At 37.7% G+C, this 18,972-nt stretch overlaps 1 protein-coding gene across 1 annotated transcript in view; it reads left to right on the top strand.

Annotated features, from left to right (window-relative positions):
- LOC146401685 (uncharacterized) overlaps nucleotides 1-18,972 on the top strand; it is a 223,172-nt gene that overhangs the window by 57,438 nt on the left and 146,762 nt on the right. The window lies entirely within an intron of this gene.

An 18,972-nucleotide genomic window follows, 5' to 3' on the forward strand; every position in this document is an offset into this window, starting at 1 on the left:
CTCTGTCCCAGTAAGTGGTCAGAGTTGTGACCCCAATCTATTTATTTTTCTTCAGATTTCCTCATATCACAAAAGAAAGAAGTTGTCTTGGGCCGAAATTTTTAGTTTTTTTGCGGTGATGCTTTTATGCTAGGAATGGCACTGTTAGATACATGAACGTGATCTGGGTATGAGATACTGTTACCCGATCCAAGCTTTCCCCATGGCAGGACAATAAATTGAGAGTCAAGGTGTTGGGGCAAGAAATAGTGACTTTATTCAGAAAGCCAGCAGGATGACAGCACAGTGGACTAGTGTCTGAAAGAACCATGCACAGGCAACAGAGCACAAGGGTTAGATATAAAGGAAGAGATCCAGTGTGGAGCCAGGTTTGTTCTTCTCTGTTGCAGTACTGGTTTTGGCTATTGATTTTTTTGGTAGCTCATCCGTGCAGAGCCTGGGAATTCTGGAAGAAGTAGGGCATATAGCAAACAATGTGGTAGCAAGTAACAAAAGGAAAATTCTATAACTTCCTTCAATTAATAAAATATAGGTCTTCAAATTTGCTTAAAACAAAAGTAATTTATCCTGTGAAATCAGATTGTTATGATCATTATACAACTGTAGATGTGATAAATTCATTTGAGTAATAAAAAAAGTGAAAAAAATAAAAAAAATAAAGTGGAACATTTATTTATTTATTTATTGGCTGCACCTGTGGTGTACTCAAATTTGTGGGCCAGGGATCAAACCCATGCCGCAGCAGTGACCCAAGTCACTGCAGTGACCATGCCAACACTTAGCCTACTGCACTGCAGGAGAACTCCAAAAGTCATTTAAAATGTAATTCTGAACATGAAGGTGTGGAAGGATGTCCATTGGAAAAGTATTGCAGTATGAGATTTGGACTGACTGAACACTGTCATTTATAAAACTGACTTAGTTGTGTCCAGTGCTGTCTGAGGATATGGTGAGAAGCTTCTCGCTAGTTCATGCAGAAATTATGAGGTGGGTTAGTGGCTCAGCCTTCAACATAAAAGTAGTCTCTGGTCTGCCTGTAAGTCAGTAGTTCAGGATTTACATTTTAACTTTGCCAGTAGTTTACATTTGTCAGGTTCTCTCTGTTTCTTCCTCTGTCCAGTGGATGTGAGAGTGCTCTAACTGTGACTTTGGAAATCATGGTTTATTCAGTTTAGGTCTTTTTACTGCTTCACTGCATCAGCCACTGAGAGGAAGATCATCCTGTGGCCAAAAGCTCAGCCTCGATATGCGAATATCAGTACCTATCCACCCACAGCATTGTTGGGAGTTTTCAGTGAGGTAGTATGAAAGCTCTTTAACCAGGTCAGAGTACCCTTAGTGTGGTGTTAGGTGCATTGCCTATACTAATTTATGTTTATATAGCATCTTCACAGATTTATGTTGTTTTATCCTCACAGCACCCCCTGAAGTAGGAAAAGAGACAGTATCAAACCTGTTTTACAGATGGTGAAACTGTGGTCCAGAGTGGTTATGTGACTCATTGGTAGTTACAGAGTAAATGAGCAGAAAGAACCAGAACTGGACCACAGCTCTCCTGCTAGTTACCTTCCTCTCTAAATGTGACATATTTTTAGAGTAGTTTTTCAGATGGCCTGAAAGCAAAAAAAAAAAAATTTTTTTCCATTTAAAGCAGATTTTTGTAGACTCGAATTGATTATAGTAAGGGCTATTCAGGAGGTAATTCCTCTTGGTATTTGATTTTATTTTTTTGATGGGCAATTGCATTTTTTTTTTTCTCTGCAGTAGGAAAATATTACTATTGTAAGTGAGGGTTGCAAATGTGAAAACAGGCTCTCAAATGAAAATCGTACGGGGAACTTAGCATTCTGAAAAGTATTTGAGTCATTATGTTGGAGTTCTAAAATTGAATCAATGCTATATTTAATAAGACACAACAGGCCATGAATTATTGCACATTAATTCATACCCAGTGTGTTGCTAGGCACATGGCTAAAAGCTTAGTGCAGTCAATGCAACTAAACATGAATACACCATAATTCACACACCAGAGGGTCCCACTGTAATTATAAAATGCTATTATAAAGGGTTATTTTAAAATATTTGTATATGTTAAGTTTTATATCATGATATATAGTGTTCTTATAAATTCAGCAGCTCTCTCCCCTTTTCTAGTTCCCATAATTCTAAGATTTTCATGTTACATCCTGGATCTCCATTTTTCTTCAGTAGACTCCCTGAGATTAGAAATCTTATCCTGTAGTTTTCAGTTTTCACTTGAGAAGAAACAGAACTTTCTCTTAAACAAGAAGTTCATGCCAAGTTGTGTGGAGCAATGTTTTAAATAATAGGGAATAGGAAAAGGCTAGAAATTCTATGGCATTTTCATTGAAAAGAAAATGATGGTCAGGATAGTGGGTGTGGCTGAGTTCCTAGGAGGATGCTGTGGGGCACTGAGGCATGAGAAACAGAAGGAAGCCCTGATATTGCTAGTTCCAGATATCACCAGGAGGCTGGTTAAGAGTAAGTTAAAGGCATGATTACTTTCGGCTGCTTGTATTTTTTAACTTCACAAACTATGGTTTTTGGTAGGAAGATTGCATTTAATATTGGTAATTGTTGATGAGATACTTTCAGGAAAATCCAAAACATTTGCATCCTCAGGAACAACATGGGCATATTTCCAGTGACCCAGATGTGTAACAGAGGTTGGTGGGATTCTAGAGCAGAGAGCTCTGAGTTCTTACCCTCATGCCTAAACATGTTTCAAAATAAATGTTGCTGTAATGTGTGCAGTAAAATTTTATTTTTACATAATGGTTTAAAAATTATGGTATTTATGAAAGAGGAAATGGTTGACAGGATCATAGGAGATTTTTATGCTTTTATTGATACTTGTCTTGCTTACTTCGTTCAAATGAATAAGGAGAAAATTGACCTTTCACCTTCAATCATTAGTCAAATAAGATTTTCCTTTTAATAATTACATAGAAAAAAAATCCTGACCTCTATTTTTTTTCTGAAATCTATTTTGTTCTTTCTCTACCATATTAAATTGTAATTTTATTGTCTATATTATTATTATTATTAATTTCATTTTTTTAAGGGCCACTCCTGCTGCTATGGAAGTTCCCAGGCTAAGAGCTGAATTGGAGCTTCAGCTTCCAGCCTACACCACAGCCACAGCAATATGGGATCTGAGCCCCATCTAGGACCTATATTGAAACAAGAGTGAATGTTCAATTTAAAATTATCACAATTAAAATATTTCTTATACAAATTGAAAGAAGAATATTCAACATAGGATTCCTTCTAAGTCCTGCCCTTATGGGCATTAGTAGGTCGAAGGCTTTTAATCATAACGTGTATATAGACAGTTTCTGGTTTATGAATGGCTTGTTTTCCAAAGTCTGTTGTTTCTTTTTGAATGTTCCACAGATGGGAGAACCAACTAGAAAAAAAAAAGTGCCTGTTAAATCCATATGCAGCTAAACCACAGTACCATTTGAGCTCTTATTTTCCACTACTTCTAAGGAAATGTGTTTCAGGTTAATAATAATGAAAATTTATAAAGCAGCTTAAAATGTCCAAATTGCTGCATATGTTTTGTCATTTAATCCTCACAATAATTGTATAAGAAAGATTTTAATTGTGATAATTTTAAATGTGTGTTCTGCATAAGGTCATACAGTCAATATATGGAGTCAGAATGGAATCCAGGCTTTTTGTCTCTAGATGCTGTCCCCATTCCACTTACCATGATACATCTTCTAAGTGTCACCTAGGATGTTGAGGCTCTAGGGACTATGCTGTAAGCCTCAACCACTGCACCTAAATTGGGTTTTTCACTTTTCTTACCTGAATTTTCTGGGTTAGCACCTATTGCTCTTGGCCCTAGAGTTCCTGTTATTCATTTATACCCAATCCTTGATGCTTTTCTACTTTAGCTGTCCTTATTAGATTTGACCTGTAGCTCACTGGGGTGACTTTGATTTTTCCTCTCTGGCAACTAAAGTCCTGTTTTAATCCGAAAGATTCAAGCTCAGCATAGAGTAATAAAGACAATTATACTTAATGTCAACAGGGGCTTCTCCAGCTTTGATTCAGAAAGTTGGCCATTATGCCAGTGGACTAAATAGATTCCTGGTGTCACTGATGAATTTAGGGAAAAGTCACATCATCACAATTATAGCCATATGTGAGGTCCCCACTCTTAATTCAGAGCACCAGTGCATAAGCATATGATTTAAAAGTCCTTTAATTTTTGATCAGTCAAGAATGGAGAAATATTAGGTGCTGGGTGCCAACTGAAGATGCTATTCTAACAAGGCACATTCCTGACATTAAGAACATTCCAGGTTCATAGTCATCAAGGCTGTGTTTTTTCCATACACCTCTTAGATAATGTAAAGATGACTTAACTTTCAGTTGTCCAAAATGCCATTTTGGAAGACAAGTAGGGTGCCCAGCAGCCTCAATTAGCACAAATGAAGATACATACCATTAAGATAAAGAAGAATACATGGCATGTCTGTCTGACTAAAGAAATGCCAGTGATGAAGGCAGAACTGTGCCACTAGAAACAAGGGGGCCGAGGTTGCCTTCAGGCCCATGGAGAGTTAATATTAGCCCTCTTCAGACATGAAAAATAATAATTAAACACTGCTTGTCAATTAATGCCAACTTAAAGAAAGGCCCTACATTTAGATTAAGTGAGGAGCATGGGTTGCTTGAGAACAGCAAGAAAGGAGGAGGGAAAAGGGTATAAAATAATGGAAGAGATAAGGTAGAAAAAGAGAATAATTAAACACACATGTACTTTCACAGAGTTGGGGCACTCATATTTCTAATTAGAATTTCAATGCAGGAGCCCAATTTAACCTTAGGGAGTCTTTATATTCATGTCACTGTTGTACACAGCAATCAATTCAACTCTGGCATCTTACTTGCAAGTTGAATTTTCATATTACATTAGTGGAGTCCCAGTCTCTTTGTATTTTTAATGGATATTTTCTTTTTTAGAGCTTTAGTATGTGTTTTGTCTTCTAGAAAATTCTATGCTGAGAGGAACAATAACCATTTAGATACTGTAATTCAAAAGAGTCAGGGGTTTCTTGACATTAACCCATTTCTTTCTTGACAAATGCAGTCATGGTACTTTTGGAATCATCCTCAATCATATCTGCTTGAGTGAATTTAGAAGAATTATCAATGTATGTTCAACAGAACAGCCTGGTGCACTCGGCAGTGGGTGGTAATAAAAGAATCTGGAATTTGTCTCCTGTGACTGGCTAGTGATTAACAAGCCACCTCACAATCGAGTTCTTCCCAGATGTTTGAAAAGGCATTTTGATTTTGTCCTCCCCTTCTGTTGTCTTCAGCAGATTCACGTTTAACTAGCAATTTCTAATTTTATAGCATATTACAGAACCACAGCCTATTGCTCTATATAGCTGAAAGGTCAGTAGTTCTATTCTTCCATCTTACCAAATAGAAAATTGAAGTTAGAGAAGTTAAATATTTCCCCCAAATCAGATGTTTCAGTAGGAAGTGATTTTAACTTATACCATGTAATGTAGAACTCAGCACATCATTAACTCCTCTCAAGCAGAAATTTATGATTTCCATGCTGTTACTTTTTGGACAATTTAACACTCTTTATTGGGTAAGATGTTAGCTTGTTTGTCTCTGACAACATGAGTAAGAAGGTATTTTGTCCTGACTCCTGCTTCTTCAAAGTCCTGATTTTCATCTAAGATCTCAGAACGTAAATGTGTGTTGTCTTGTTCATCTCAATATATACATGGATTTGTCTGCTAGCAGTATGGGGCCAGAATCAGGAACCAATATAGACCATCAGTGAGGCTGCCAAGTTAGAGCAGTGATAGTCTGTAGAAAGGTGCATCCTGCATACCTGGGTGTCAGCCATAGATCTAGAACAAACAGATCTATCTGCTATCCTGATTGTGAGTCAGGATAGCAGATAGGAACTGATGGGGAGATTGGCAATTAACCCATGACACCCTCAATTTATCAGTCTAAAGAGACTGAAGGAAACATTAATCATTACCTGGATATGTGTGCTAGGCAGCAAGACATAGGCAGGGCTAGTGCTGGATCCAAGCGTTCAAAGAGTTTACAAATTCTAGTGAGTCAAATGCAAATTAAAATAAAGATTTGAAGAAAATGTTGCAGAGGAATGAATGTAGTAAGTTAAGTCAGACAAAGGACAGGGGAAGACTTCATGGTAGAGACATCTGAGCTGAGCCCTGGGGGATAAATAGGAGTTGGAGAGGAGATGGAGTGGGAAAGAGGAAAAAAGAGTAAGATAAGCCTAGCCAGAACTTGGAAAAATGCTAGGCCATAATTAAAAAGTGTCCTAAGAGGAGGTGTGTGTGCATGAGTGTGTGTGTGTATATATGATAAATTCATGAAGCTGTATGGGAAAACCTTAGATCATTTGATTTCAGTAAATAATAAGAATCACTCAGTCACAATTATACTTTAGTATAGTACCTGCCAACAGTATACCAAATTAAATAGAGAAAGAAAAGTCAATTATGAAGTTAATGAATAAATTTAGGCTGGAGGTAATAAAGGTGTGAAAAAAAGATATGATTGCTGGAAATGTAGAGGAAATGGATTCAAGAGATAATGTAAGATTTGCAGTTAAAAAATTACTTATAATCCAAGTGAAAGAGAGTGATAAGGAAGAAGGGGTTATCAAAAATGACTGATATTTCGGTTAATATGAGGCATTAACCGAAATAAGGGAAAAACGAAAGTTTCAGGGGTTTTAAAAAAATGACTACTTACCCACATACGGAAGGATGGAACTTGAATCAGTAGGTATTTCCTTCCTTGTCCAACTCCACTTTAAGTCCAGTCACCTCTGCCATACCGAGGAGTTGTTTGTCTGTGACATAGATATGGAAGGTGTGAGCAAGGCCTCTACCAGGGTTGGAAGGAGAGAAAGCACAAAGTCTTGGTCTCTCTGGGCCTAAAGAGATTCTGCAGATTGCAGCAGAACACTCAGGAGTGATGATCAGAATGGTGTGCATTCTGGAGAGGGCTCAGCTTGGATACCCCCACCCACTTCCTGAGAAAGGGCAGCAACCTCAGGAAATGGTCTTACAAGCTTCTAGGAGCTGAGAGGAAGTGAGTTAGGTGAATGTAGGCACTGTACTTTGGAGGCTGGAGGAACTCTACCCTTGACTGCAGGTGAGAACGGGGAGATGAGCATCTTTCTTTCAATGCCCAGGTATCAGACTGTCAAATTGACTACTGTAGAAGCAGAATACTTCTCTTTAGGGCATCCCAAACTCTGGATATGAGGTCTGAGAATGATTTAGAAATTGGCAAAGAGAATGAGGGGATTAGAAGTGATAGAAGAAGAACAGCATTTGGCATATGTAGCTCCTAAGAGCTCTTCTCGTAGGAGAAGTAGAACTGCTAGTGGAGACTGAAAACAACTTGAACAGAAAATAGTAAGAGATCTTGAGGCTCAAATACAATATAAAATTTCTCAAATTCTTGGAAATAAAAACTCAAAATTTTCAAATTAAAAAAATCAATACATGAATTGAAGAAGATAGTACCATTGAATTTTTTTTTTAAATTTTTTAAATTGTTATTTCCCCAAAACAGTTTTTTTTTATACTGTATAGCATGGTAACCCCATTACACATACATGCATACATTCTTTTTTATCCCATTATCATGCTCCATCATAAGTGACTAGACATCGTTCTCAGTGCTACACAGCAGGATCTCATTGCTTATCCACTCCAAAAACAATAGTTTGCATCTATTAACCCCAAGCTCCCAATCCATCCCATTCACTCCCCCTTGGCAACCACAAATCTATTCTCCAAGTCCATGATACATGAAAAAATGCTCAACATCCCTGATTATTAGAGAAACACAAATCAAAACTACCACGAGATACCACCTCACACCAGTCAGAAAGGCCATCATTAATAAGTCCACAAATAACAAATGCTGGAGGGGGTGTGGAGAAAAGAGAACCCTCCTGCACTGTTGGTGGGAATGTAAGCTGGTACAACCACCATGGAGAACAGTGTGGAGGTACCTTAGAAAACTATACAGAGAACTACCATATGACCCAGCAATCCCACTCTTGGGCATATATCCAGACAAAACTTTCCTTAAAAAAGATACATGCACCTGCAAGTACCATTGAATTCTTAATCACCTGGAAAATTAAGTAGGGAAAAAAACCACCTCAGAATAGAAATGAGACGGTAGAGAAAACAGTAGAGAAAAGATAAGTGATTTTGGAGAACAGGTACATGGCACTCAAGATACAAATAGGAGTTCCAGAAGGGGAAGTAGGATTCACTGGGAAAAAGGCAATAATTAGACAAATAATAAAAGAGAGTTTCCCTGCTTTGAAGGGAGATTTGAGCCAGAGATTGAAAGGGCTCACTGAGTTCCTGGCATGATTGTCAAGGAAAAAAAAAAAATGTCGTCCTAGCCCCAGAATCTCTCTGCGCCCAGAGAATAAAAGAGAAGTTGTATTGACTCCCAGAGAGAAGGGACAAACTTTTAAAAATAAATGAGAGTCAAACTAGCAATCAGACCTCTTGTCTACAACATTGGAAAACACAACATAATAGAGTGAAATCCAGACATTACCAAGAGAAAAAAAGAAGACAATTCAAGAATTCTACATCTAGCCAAGATACCCCTTACTTGTTTGGGAAAAAAAAAATAACCCCAAGGAGGTATAGAATTCAGAGAATGTATTGTCTACATACCTTATGTAGGGAGAATATCCAAGAAAATCTCTAACAGAGAATTGAATAATTGAGTGAGAGAAAATGAATGTAATAGTGTGTGTACTGTGTGTGTGTGCATTATTGTAGCATAATGGGAACATATAGTGTAAGCGATAAATCAAGATTCTTTAAATAGAAGTAGTATGACTAATAATGCAAAACTTTAGGATTAAGGCCTGGCCTGATGGGGTGAGGAAAGAGGGAAGTAAAAGTATTCTAATGAACATTGACTTTCTCTAATCAGCATAGATCCTGTTTTATTTATAGTTTTGACATTTGTTTGTCATTACTTTTTGTATATAATTATGATTTTAAAAATATTGCATTAAAATATCATTTATTTTGATTGATGAGTTCTTTTGATACTCCCTCACGTGCCTTACTCTAGTCCCAGCCCTGGCAACAAAAATAAGGAAATGGAAGAAGAGAAAACAGGAGAGCCACAAAGCCAAGTAGGAGCAAAGTTTTAAGAAGGACATCAGTGGAGGTGGCATAGGATACAGTCTTTGTGGAGTTCATAGGGTTTTGTGCTAGGCCAACTGTGGTATCAGCTGTAGTAATTTAGTAGAGGTAGAGTCTAAATGGGCAGTTAGGAAGTGGAGGCCACTGGTACAGAGAATGATTAAGCAAGGTATTGCTTTTATAAATGAGAAAGTCACTGGTTAACAATTCCGATAAGCTTTTGTACTTGAGAATGACATTGTGAAAATTTTCTCTGAAGAAAATCACTTGGACCTAGGGGATCACCAAAAGCAAACAGCTCCTGCTTATCTTTGGCTATTGAGACAGCTCTGGGATGAAGATGGGCTTTGAAAGAAACTTCCTAGGAAGTCCATGTCTCCTTGGATGTCTCATGAAAACAACATGGGCTTTCAGAAATCACTGTCATCTCACTCTCACATGGATAGGCATGACTGCGGAAAATGCTATGTTCTCCTTTCTTATACATCCTTCATTACACGCATGCGCTTCTGAAGGAATAAAAATAGGGAACTTAGGCTCTTTTTTTTAATGGCCCTCTAAGACCAGACTCCATTTAGGACCTGCTCTTCCTGTACACACTTTGAGAAGGGTTGCCAAGGAAACCTGAAACAAAGACGACTTCATGCACTCAAAGCAGGAAAATGCATCAGCACTTCAGATCTTTATGCATTATTGTGGATTGACGGTCTCCTTCTTTTCTCTAACTGAAGCTTTAAAGAACAGCCTTAAAGCACTTCACTTTTTTTAAAAAAAAAATCTAGGATACAGTTGATAGGGAGTTTTTCTCTTTATCTTTTGGCTACTTTTCAAGTGTTTTTGCCATTATTTCACAGTTTATATATTCAAAAGTAAACATTACAATAATAGCAACTCTTCATTTGAAAAAAACGAAAAGCTTAAAGAAAATGTAGTTTTCATTCCTTATTGATTTCTATAGCACCACCTTTAACAAGTATCACTATAGTTTCTATGTTAATTTTAGAACTCCCAAGGCTAGTGTAACTGTCAGTAGAACAGATCTGTTGCTTGTCAGAGTATATAACCCAGTAACCTGCTAACACCTTGTATACAATTGGCTAGTAATATGAGTTAATTGTCATATCTGAATAAGGGTCATTTTTAACACTGCAAATTGATATATCTCATTAAATTATCTTTTGCATCATTTTATTAGAACAATAAGAATGCACTGTATTAAGCAAGAGTCTTTGAGGGGAAATAAAATCCTGTTACTTGACTAGTTATGTTTACAATGCATATCTAGACAAATATAAACAGATTTTTCACTTAAAAAGGGGTATATTGTATAAGCAAAGGGGTAAGTGGGTGGCAATGATACAAAACTAAGGAGGAATGAAGGCATATAGAGTAAGAATGTCCATTTGGGGTTTGGAAAGAATGGTCACTGAAGTAGAATCTGAATCTGTGTGTGTGTGTGTTTTTCCAAAAAACCACATTTAACTTTCCCTGTGGTTGTCTTGTTCTGAAAGGCACTGTTTTCTTGACTGTACCTTGCTTCAAGGTATTATTTTTGAGAAATTACACAGCCTCCAGGGAAGAGACGAATGTGATGTTGTGAGAAGCAGAGGGACTCCACACCAGCCACCTGAGTCAGATGGAGGCAGCCCAGAGAGGTAGTGCTTCAGGACGTGTGGCAGCTATCATGTGATAATCATATCCTTGGAGAATCACAGATCCAGAGCAGTACCTCTTGCCTCACAATGCCCTAGGGTGTGATTATCTTATGATAACCATCTTAAAGATGTCTTTTTTGCTCAATTAACACATACTTCCATGAAAATGAGCTATCAAGATGAGTTACAAAATACAGATATTTAACATGACAGGTTAAAATAGTGCAATGTCTTCATCTAATTATTGCAATTTGCACTCTGGACAAGGAATACTACTTGGATGAGTGACTCATCTTGCTAACATGTATAGGTTTTGTAATTGTATATGATTACCAGATTTCTTCATATTGTGCAAACTCTGTATCTTCACCAATAGAGCTGTCTTTTTGAAAGACAAACCCAGGCAGGGTTTATGTAAGCATCTTAAGCTCCCATCAATTTGTTCTGTTTGGACCTGCCCTTTTACAAAACTTCCCCAGGGATCCCAATACATTTTCTCATCCATTCTGTGGCATGCAATGAGAAGGAGCCAGGCCATTTGCTTTTTGAATATTTGCTGGCACAGAGTAAAACACACTTGTCATGAATGCACATGGGCTGGGAATATTTCTTGAGGATAAATGGGTTAGCAAAATGAAGAAAAGTTTGTGCATTGTTTAAGAAGTTGGTACTGATCTGAATTCCTTCTGGTTCCTGGCAGAGTGCTATAATACCTCTATGGACTATGAGTTCAGTCCTTGAAAGTGAGCAGATCCATTCAGATAATCTTTATCTTTCTTACAGCTTTAAAATTCTGTGCTTCTGCTATGCTTCTGCAGTGAAAATACATCTGATCTCCTGATAGATGAGGATTCCAAATGGTTAGGCCTTTCCTAAACTGTCTGTGGAAGTAGTTCTTAACCAGAGACAGGGATAGATGACCATGTCTGGAGATATTTTTGATTGTCATACTGAGGGGGAATGTTAGTGTCATCTAATGAATAGAGGTCAAGGATGCTGCTAAATATCCTACAATGCATAGGATACCTTCTCCTTCCTCCCCTCCCCCCCCAAAAGAATTATCTAGACCTAGATGTCAGGTGGTTAGATTGAGAAACCTTGTCTAGGGTAAGTTCCTTAACAACTCTAATCCTTAGTTTCCTCATCTGTAAAAAGGAGATGATAGTACCAACCTAATTGACTTTCTGTCAGGATCCACTGAAACAATGCACATAAAACAGTTAGCACTGCCTGACATGTAATAAAAACTCTCTAAATTTCATCTATACTCATTAATTTAAAAATTAATAGTGTCAATAATATTTTAAAATATAGTTGCTATATATTTGGAAGAAAAATTCTTTTAGTTTTTCAAGGACTATTTAATCAAGTAAGCCAACAACTTGAGAGGCTTCCTGGACCTCCGAAACAGTCTATCGCAGGTGGTTCTTATGATGTGGGCCCTGGACCTGCTGCATCAGAATCACTTGGGAACATGTGAGAAATGCAGATTCTCCAGCCCCATTCATAAATTGATGGTGGGCCCAGTAAACTGTGCTTTAACAAACTGTCTAGGTGATGCTGATACAAACTGAAGTTTGAGAACCACTGTTCTCACATATACCTTGGGAATAATTCCTCAGAGCAGGGACTGGGTATCATCCTTTTAATTACTCCAGACACCTGGTTGAGTGCCTTGTCTGTGGTAGGTACTTGGTGACATGATTGAATGGGATGAAAAGCTAATTCATAAACAGGACCTGATCCTACATTTTTGACAATTGTCCCTGCAGCTTGTCATTGACTGATGTTGACAGACATAACTGAGTTATACCCCCAGGCCCTAATCTTTCCCTGTCTGCCTGTACCAGGTGTAAGGCAGCATGCCTGTGGGCTAAAGAGGCCACTTGTGCTTACAAGTTGAGACCTGCCGACACAGCTCAAGTGATCCTACACCTTAGTTAGGGACAAACAGAGGGAAAGGTTTCATTACAAATAATTAAACTCATATGCAACAAACCCCAGAGTTCAACAGACCTACACCTGTGGCTGTCATCAAATCATTCCTCTATTGTTTATATTGGAAGGATTTTACAACTCGTGGACAAGTGTTTTGGGGTTGATTATATGTATATTTGGATTAATGATATAAATCTCATTTTCTGAATTATCTTTTCAATATTCAAAATTGAATGACCCTGAAAATATAAATCACATTGTAGAAATATGGAACCAAGAAGGAAATACATTAATTTGAGCTTAAATTCATCCTCAGATTGGTTGCAGATATATAGAAGAGGGATTCAGATAATCATAGTAAGACTTGTTGAGACCCCAGTGGTATATGGGTCAACATGTCTTGTGGTAGGTTTTTAAATTATAAACATGGAAACTAAATATGAAGATGGCAGCATATTTGGCAGATAGTTTTTAAAAACACATTTTTAAAAAGTTTCAGAGTTCCCATTGTGGCTCAGTGGAAACAAATCTGACTAGCATCCATAAGGACACAGGTTCGATCCCTGGCCTTGCTCATTGGGTTAAGGATCTGACGTTTCTGTGAGCAGTGATGTAGGTTGCAGACATGGCTTGGATCTGGCGTGGCAGTAGCTGTGGTGTAGGGTGACAGCTGTAACTCTGATATGACCCCTAGCCTGGGAACTTCCATATGCTAAGGGAGCGGCCTAAGGGAAAAAAAAAAAAGTTTTTACTACATAAATTATATATAACTTATAAAGCGTAATTATAAACTAAACACCCCCAAGAGGCTACCATTACACTTAAGCAGTAGACTATCACCAGTGTTATTGAGGCTTCCTTTAAATCTCTTGTTCATTGCAAACCCTGGCTGCTATCTGTCCTTCATCCTGGTAACACTGTACTGAATTGTGCTTAAAAATAACTTTAATACATATGTATTTATCCATAACTTATTTTTAGGGCTTGCTTCTTTTTGAACTTTGTTACAAATGATGTCACTCTATATGCATTCTTCTGTGGTCTACTTTTCATTCACTATTATTCATAGTTGTGAATTCTCTGTTGAATTATTATAGTCCATTTTGTGACTGTATTAAAGTTTACCCATTCTCCTGCCCAGTTTCGGATTATTTACTAGTTTTTTTTTTTTTTTTTTTTTTTTTGTCTTTTTGCTATTTCTTTGGGCCGCTCCTGCGGAATATGGAGGTTCCCAGGCTAGGGGTCGAATTGGAGCTGTAGCCGCTGGCCTATGCCAGAGCCACAGCAACGTGGGATCCGAGCCGTGTCTGCAACCTACAGCACAGCTCACGGCAACGCCAGATCCTCAACCCACTGAGCAAGGACAGGGATCGAACCCGCAACCTCATGGTTCCTAGTCGGATTCGTTAACCACTGCGCCACGACGTGTTTACTAGTTTTTGATGTACTAGTACTAATTGGAAAAACTCTCTTGCTTGTGTATATAAGCCATCCTCCTCACTGGGAAAACACAGTAGTTCAATCAGTTCTTTAAACCTTGGAGTCCAAGGCACCTTCCAAGTCCTTGCTTTTTGGTGACTTGTGCTCTTTATATACATGTATTTTATCTACTAGATGTGAGTTCTTTGTGGGAAGAAATATGTCTATTTCTTTCCTTTTTTTACCTAGCACCTAAGTTAGAGCTTGACCAATAGTAGATGCAGAAGTGGGAATGGTTGTAAGCTGCGGAAAAGCAACTCAAACTAGATTCATTTTTTTTTAGAGGAATATATTAGTTGGTGTCCCTGAAAAATCTCAGAGATGACCTCAAGAAACTTCAAATCTCCTGTCATCACAGCATCCAGCCTCTAAGAAGAGAGAGACTCTCTTTGTGGCTCCTGCAGAAGTTTTTGTATCCACTCTCAATGGCTTGAAGTGGCTCATTTGCTCATCCTCGTACCCATGATTGTGGTTCCAGGTTATGAAATACTATGAGTTCCTTATACTCAGGTCACATATTCCACCCCTGGGATGCAACCCAAACTGTCTTTGCTAAAAGTGGGAATAAAGAATTTCTCTCCAAGCAAAATTAGGGGGCCTAGAAGTAGAGAAATGGGTGTAAAAACAATAGATGTCCACTATGATAGATGTTTGATAAATTCTAGTTGAATTAAAGTGAGAGAATAAATAGAAAAGTAAATTTAAAAAAATCACAGAAATACAGAGTTCCTGTTGTGGCTCAGGAAAAATGAATCTGACTAGTATCCATGAGGATGCAGGTTCAATCCCTGGCCTCGCTCAGTGGGTCGGAGATCTGGCATCATAGTGAACTGTAGTGTAGGTCGCAGACACAGCTCGGATCCTGTGTTGCTGTGGCTGTGGTGTAGGCCGACAGCTATAGCTCTGATTCGACCCCTAACCTGTGAACCTCCATATGCTGCAGGTATGGCCCTAAAAAGCAAACCAACAAACAAAAAACCCCACTCAAATAGAATTTGATCAGAGGCTATAGGGATTTAGTAAGAATTCGGTTTATCAGATGATCCAAGGGACACACTTACAATGGAAGTAGAGAAAGGGAAAGGGAAAACAATAAGAATTATGATTATTTTAGCAAAGCAAAAATAATTATGATTATTTTAGCAAAAACTCTGGGGCTGTGGACTGAGTTCTTTGGAGATGCTAGAGGTAATGAGACAATTAAACAAGTGGCCTGGAATGGCAAATAAGTATTGGTGGGATATAGAGAGAGGTTAATAGAAAGCCTAGGCTTAATGGGATTCATTTGGTGTCAAGAAGAAAGTTAAATATGTAGAAAGAGGGAGGTACAAAGAGTGCAGGGGTTACCAATGCCAGTTTAAAGTTGACACATCCAATTAGATTTCATTGGAGGAAATGATTTTTATCAGTTTCAAATTCCCTACTTCAGGGATGTGAGAACCTTTCTCTTATCAAAGAGGCAGAAGATTAAGGTATAAGAAATATTTTCTTCTTGAAGTAATAATATGCAGTGGCTTAAAAAGAGTTACGTGCAAGGCATAGGTAGTTATCTCTCTAGATATCACCATCATCAGCATTATTTGGTAATAAACATAGAACAATCTCTGCATCCTTAAGCATAGATGTAAGAGGTGCTTCTATAGTTTAATTTTCATAGATTCAGAGCGTGAACTTAAGACCAAGTTAAGTCTTATATTCAGAGGGGGTATTTATGATTTCTCCACAGTGAGAAAAAGTCATGAAAAGCATAGCAACTTAAGGAAGAATTTGTCTTTCTCTTAAAGCTATGGATTTCAATTAAGTGGGATTTTTCATAGGAAATAAGGTGGTACTTAAGAATGGATGGACGTACTGGGCCTGGGTGACTCTCACATGATATTGTCCACTTCTCACACCAGTTGGTTTCTTCTTACTTTCTAGCTGTTTGTGCTCTTTATTCAATGGGATTTCCTAAGTTTCATTCTTGGAGTCATTTCTCTTTGTCTCCTCCTCTTTCCCAGAAGTCTTATCTGTTCCTTTTTTCTTTATCTATTATCTCTATACAGATAATATCAGATTGTCATCTCCAGATATACAGTTTTGAGTGCCAGTAGGATGTTCTCTAGATACCTTAAGCGCAATATATCCAAAGGCAAGCTTTCTCAACACTGCATGAGAATTGCTTATTGTGGCTTTCCTATTTTATTTAATGTATCAGAGTTTCCTAGACTTGAAACAGAGTCATCAGTCACCTTTTACAAATACTAATATTTAAATTATTTAATTTTTATCATGAATAGATGAGTGAACCTTTCTTCCCTTTTTCATTACTATTGCTGCGGCCCTAGCTAAGTCTCTTACTACTGCTGGTCTCCCTTTTTTGCCTCAGATTTTCCTCACATCTTTTCTATTCTATCATTAATCCATCTTTTGCACCAAGACCAGATTAATTCTCCTAAAATGCAACTCAATTTAACCTATGTCAAGGTTAAAGGCAAGAACAAAAAGCAAAATCAAAAACAAAACTTCATTGGCTCACTACTTACTGTGTAATTTAGAATGAACTCTTCGGTATTTGATTCTCTCTCCAATAGACTATCAATTTGTTTTTCTAATTTTATCTTTTACTATCCTCCTGTTTTTGCCTTCATTCCAGCCAATTATTCATCATTTGATGCACATTTTCTTTTACCATGCCTTTGCTCTACACAGAATGTTAATAGCTAAGTCTTTTTTTAAGACTTACTATGTTCCAGGCCATAATCTAAGCACTTGTGCATAGTAATTATTCTAAGAGGTATGTATTATTACTAACTCAATTTTTTAAAATAATGAAATCAAGATAGGAGAGTTTAATGACTTGCCTTAAATCATATAGCTGATTGATAGTAGAATTGGAATTGGAATCGCAGGGAGTGCCCATGCTCTTAGTCACTATGTTCTTTTTGCTTCTCTTATCCTAACCATGCCTCCATGCCCATAAAAATCCTCACCATCCATCAGGGCCCATATAAACACTGCTTCTTCAGACTATTTTGGTCTTCACAAATACTGGTGATTTTCCCATGCTTTGAACAGCATAGCAATTTGTTTTCTACATTTCTCTCACTATGTATACCGTGAATGGTAATTTAGTTTCTCTACTATTTTAATTCTTCAAGTAAATAGATAAGATCCTGTTCTTGCTCTCAAGGAGGTCATAGTCCTGTCTCTTGAAGCATCTAGCAAAGAAATGTCTGATATTTAATTAATGTTTATTGGCATTAACTAATGAAACTGAAATCAATAAAAGACTCATTCCTAAGCCCTGAAATCAAGTCAGATAAACTTAAAATGTTTAATGCACTTTTTTAAAAATTCAAAATTATTTGTGATATCATATAGTTGCCATCCATTTAAGACAACATTTTAGCATTACTTTATATTGAATTTCAATGCGTTTCGACTTTTAATTCCATACCAGAGTTATTTAGCAGTTCAAAATTATGTATAAAATAAGGGGATTTACTCTGATTTTTGTTAAATCTTGCTAAACTTCACACCTTTACATAAACTTCAAATAAAGCATTTTTGGAAACCCTTCCAGGAAAAAAACTAAGATAGGTTAAACACTTGATTTGTTCTTTGCTTTATAATACTTATAATACTTACTGACAATAAAGCATTTTTTGGAAACCCCTCCAGGAAAAAAGCTAAGATAGGTTAAACACTTGATTTGTTCATGGCTTTATAATACTTACTGACAATCTTGTTCATGGCTTCAAGTCCTTTGAGACATACTTTTTAGAGAGATTCAGTGCAATAAATATTTATACTTGTTTGGATATTATGTAGAATAAACACAAAAGTTTTTAAATTCATTTTTCAACTTTATGTGTCACCATTAACATAACAAATTCCGGAGTTCCAACTGTGGCGCAGCGGGAACAAATCCTACTAGGAACCATGAGGCTGCGGGTTCGATCCCTTGCCTCTCTCAGTGAGTTCAGGATCCGGTGTTACCCTGAGCTGTGGTGTAGGTCGCAGATGTGGCTCGGATCTGATGTTGCTGTGGCTGTGGTGTAGGCTAGCAGCTACAGTTCTGATTCGACCCTACCCTGGGAAGTCCATATCCAGAGGGTACAGCCCTGAAAGGACAAAGACAAAAAAAAAAAAAAAAAATTTCCTACAAATCCATTAGCAGACTGGGCCTTCAGGTTCAATTTAAGCCCTCAATATGGAGCAAAGATAGAAAATAGCAGAGAGGAGTTCCTGTCATGGCTCAGCGGTAATGAACACGACCAATATCCATGAGGATGTAGGTTTAATCCCTGGCCTCACTCAGTGGGTTCAGGATCTGGCATTGCCTTGAACTGTGGTGTAGGTCACAGACACGGCCCGAATCCTGCATTGCTGTGGCTGTGGTGTGGGCTGGCAGCTGTAGTTCCAATTCGACACCTAGCCTGGTAACTTCTATATGCCTCGGGTATGGCCCTAAAAGACAACGCCCTCCCCGAAAAAAAGATGAAAATGGTGGAGAACCAGAAATCAGTTTTTCAGACGAGGGTACCTAATCTCCCAAAGGTTAAGCCTTCATTTGTGGGATTTGCCCTAATCAGATCTTTATTCTGTCTCCCTACTTCTCTTATTAAAAAAATTAATATTTAACTGTGGATTTTCTTCCTGGAACTGTTTTTTTC

Source organism: Sus scrofa, chromosome 7, assembly GCF_054392235.1.
Source record: "Sus scrofa isolate SSC_HxYL_T2T_F1_AM1 chromosome 7, Sscrofa_HxYL_maternal_Yorkshire_Landrace_v2.0, whole genome shotgun sequence".
Taxonomy (NCBI): Eukaryota; Metazoa; Chordata; class Mammalia; order Artiodactyla; family Suidae; genus Sus; species Sus scrofa.